Raw genomic sequence first — 4,105 nt, forward strand, 5'->3', positions numbered from 1 at the left:
CTCAGCCCAGAGAAGAGCAGGCCTGGGGCCCCGGCTGGGGAGAGGCGGCAGCTCCTGGGGTGCAGCAGCAGGAGCCAGACCCCAGGGCTGCACAGAGAGGCTGGGGCTGGGCCAACGGACTCCACGGACTCTGCCCAGTTTAGCAAGGACCAGGCCCTCCTCCTAGCTGACCAGGTCTGCGTCCTTCCAGCCTTACTGAGAGATCATTGGCATGAGAAAATTCATCCATCTAAGGCACACAACTCAGTGGTTTTTAGTACATTCTCAGAGCTGTGTAACCATCCTCACAGTCCATTTTGGAATCTTTCAATCACCTTCAAAGGACACCCGTCCCATCAGCAGTCCCTCCTCCTTCCTCTGCCCCTGGCCCCTGGGCAACACTGATCGGCTTTGAGTGTGTGGCGCTGCCCGTTCTGGACGGCTCCTGTGGGTGGAAGGTACTGGTCCACTCGTGCCCGGCTTCCCGCACCTGGTGCGGTGGTTGAAAGCGCGTTGGCTGGATCAGGTGTCAGAGCTTCACTGAATGACACTACGTTGCATGGGGCTTCCACGGTTTGCGTATCCATTCATCAGCAGACGAACACTTGGGCTGTTTACACTTTGGGGACTGTGAATAGCGCTGCTGTGAAGATTTGTGTACAAGTTTGCTTTTCCCACACGGTTTAATTTTTTACTCACCTGCATAGCTTGGCACTTTCATGTTATCACAGATGGAGTGACCTCACTGTGTTTATTTTTTATTTTTAAAATTAAATTAAATTATTATTATTTTGAGACAGAGTCTTATTTTGTCGCCCAGGCTGGAGTGCAACAGCATGATCTCAGCTCACTGCAACCTCTGCCTCCTGGGTTCAAGCGATTCCCCTGCCTTAGCTTCCCGAGTAGCTGGGATTACGGGCACCCACCATCACACCCGACTAATTATTGCATTTTAATAGAGACGGGGTTTCACCATGTTGGCCAGGCTGGTCTCAAACTCCTGACGTCAAGTGATCCGCCTGCCTCAGCCTCCTAAAGTGCTGGGATTACAGGCATGAGCCACCGTGTCTGGCCACCTCATTGTTTTTAAATGTGGCATGGTTTTCCACTGGTTGAACGTAACCTAGTCTGTTTAGTCAAGCTCTTTCTGATGGCCATTTGGGTTAGCTCCCATCTGAATTTGTCATAAACAATGTTACCATAAATAAGCTCTATATTCTGGAGGACAGTTGCTGCTTTCTCTACTCCCTGACAAGAAAGAATAAAAACATTTTAAAAAGGCCTGGCTGTTTTTTCTTAACTAGATTGTAAGATGGACTTATTCAACCTGAAGGTGTGGGCTGATGTCACTTGCAACCAAGGGGAGCTTCAGGGCCCAGACGAGCTTAGACTACCAGCCATTCAGAATCTACATTTTAAAAGAAAACTGAACTGAAGAAGCTGTGTTTAAATGTGAAACTGAGTTTATAAAATTTGGGTAGTTATTGGGGTCTCCGTAAAGATTTGGCTGGAATGTGTAGACAACGTTTGGATCCCGGTTTGATCCAATATATGAGACGACTGGGGAAATCTGACCATTGACAAGATATCTGATGACAGGAACAGTTGTTTAATAGAAGTGTTAGGTTTGCTAGTGATATTGTGGTTATCTTTGTTTAGAACCCTTCTATTTTAGAGATATATGCTGAAATATGGGAGGGTAACATCATATGAAGTCTGGAGCTGGCTGTTGAATCGTTCACCTGGGAGAACAAAATTGTGTGTGGGTGTGTACAGATGTGAGGGTGTGTGGGTACAGATGATTTTTTTTTTTTGAGATGGACTTTCGCTCTTGTCGCCCAGGCTGGAGTGCAGTGGCACATCTTGGCTCACTGCAACCTCCATCTTCTCGGTTCAAGCGATGCTCCTGCTTCAGCCTCCTGAGTAGCTGGAATTACAGGCATGAGCTACCACACTGGGCTAATTTTTGTGTTTATAGTAGAGATGGGGTTTCCCCATGTTGGCCAGGCTGTTCTCAAACTGCTGACCTCAGGTGATCTGCCTGTCTTGGCCTCCCAAAGTGCTGGGATTACAGGCGTGAGCCACTGTGCCCAGCCCTGTTTAACATTTTAAGGAGCTGCTGGACTGATTTCCAAAGCAATTGCATCATTTTACATTCCCACCAGCAATTTACGAGGTTCCAATTTCCCCACATCTCCACCAACACTTGCAATTTTCTATTTTTTCCTGTGTCTTTTGAGATGATCATGTGGTTTGTCCTTTATTCTATTAATGTAATGCATTAATTGGTTTCTGGATGTTAAGCCAAACCTGCATTCGTGGGATACATTCTTTTTTGGTTTTAGGATATAATCCTTTTTATACATTGCTGAATTCTGTATTTTGTTGAGGCTATTTGTATCTGTGTTCAGAAGGGATATTGGTCTGCAGTTTTCTTGTGGTATCTTTGGTTTTGGTTTCAGGGTAATACTGGCCTCAGAATTAGTTGGGAAACATGTTAGTCCAATTTGCACTGCCGTAAAGAATGACTTGAGGCTGGGTCATTTATAATGAAAAGAGGTTTGTTTGGCTTATGGTTCTGCAGGCTACACAGGAAGCATAATGCTGGCATCTGCTTCTGGTGAGGGCCTCAGGAATAATGAGTGAATTCTCCTCACTCATTACTGCAAGCTGTTCTTGAGGGATCCAGCCCTGTGACCCAAACGCCTCGCACCAGGCCTAACCTCCAGCGTTGGAGATCTTATTTTAACATGAGATTTGGAGGGGACAAGACGTCCAAAGCATATCTAGAAGTCTTACCTTCTCCTCCATTATTTTGAAAAAATATTTGAAGGATTAGCATTTCTTCTTATTTAAATGTTTGGTAGAGCCTTTCCCTGCCCAGCACTGCTGGGTCTGCAGGTCTCTGTTGAGCCACAGACATGGGTGTCTGTTCCACAGGATGGAGTTTGTTAAAGTTGAGAATAAGGCCAACTTTAAGAGATACCAAGTGAAATGTGGAAGATGAGGAGAGGTAAAACTGGTCACTATGCTCAGAAACGCTTGGTGGTACAGGATAAAAGTAAATACGACTTTTATCCCAAATACAGGATATTTACACCCAAATACAGGATGATAGTTTGTGTAACAAACAGAGATATCATTTGTCAGGTTGCTTATGCCCGTATCGAGGGGGATATGATAGTCTGCGTAGCATATGCCCACGAACTGCTGAAATACGGTGTGAAGGTTGACCTGACAAACGACGCCGCAGCATATTGCCCTGGCCTGCTGCTGGCCCACAGGCTTCTCAATAGGTTTGGCCTGGACAAGATCTAGGAAGGCCAAGTGGAAGTGACTGGTGATGAATACAACGTGGAAGGCATAGATGGTCAGCCAGGTGCCTTTACCTGCTCTTTGGATGCAGGCCTTGCCAGAACTACCACTGGCAATGAAGTTTTTGGTGCCCTGAAGGGAGCTGTGGGTGGAGGCTGGTCTGTCCTTCTCAGTACCAAACGATTCCCTGGTCATGATTCTGAAAGCAAATAATTTAATGCAGAAGTACAATGGAAGCACATCATAGGCCAGAATATTTCAGATTACATGTGCTACTTAATGGAGGAAGATGAAGATGCTTACAAGAAACAGTTCTCTCAATACATAAAGAACAGGGTAGGCCAGGCGCAGTGGCGGAGACCTGTAATCTCAGCATTTTCGGAGGTCGAGGCAGGGTGATCACTTGAGGTCAGGAGTTTGCAACCAGCTGGTCAACATGGTGAAACCTCATCTCTACTAAAAATACAAATATTAGCTGGATGTGGTGGTGGGTACTTGTGATCCCAGCTGCTTGGGAGGCTGAGGCAGGAGAATCACTTGAACCTGGGAGGTGGAGGTTGCAGTGAGCTGAGATCATGCCTCTGCACTCCAGCCTGAATGACAGAGTGAGACTCCACCAAAAAAAAGAAAAAAAGCATAACACCAGACACGATGGAGGAGATGTATAAGACAGCTCATGCTGTGGCCGTGTGTGGTGGCTCATGCCTGAAATCCCAGTGGCTCAAGAGGCTGAGGCAGGAGAGTTGCTTGAACCTGGGAGGCGGAGGTTTTGCAGTGAGCCAAGACTGCGCCACAGCACTCCAGCCTGGGT

At 46.7% G+C, this 4,105-nt stretch overlaps 1 pseudogene; it reads left to right on the forward strand.

Annotated features, from left to right (window-relative positions):
• Positions 1–1,997: 1,997 nt before the first annotated feature.
• On the forward strand, positions 1,998–3,730 carry LOC101024950 (annotated as a pseudogene).
• The last annotated feature ends 375 nt before the right edge of the window (positions 3,731–4,105 follow it).

The sequence above is a fragment of the Papio anubis genome, chromosome 16 (assembly GCF_008728515.1).
Source record: "Papio anubis isolate 15944 chromosome 16, Panubis1.0, whole genome shotgun sequence".
Taxonomy (NCBI): Eukaryota; Metazoa; Chordata; class Mammalia; order Primates; family Cercopithecidae; genus Papio; species Papio anubis.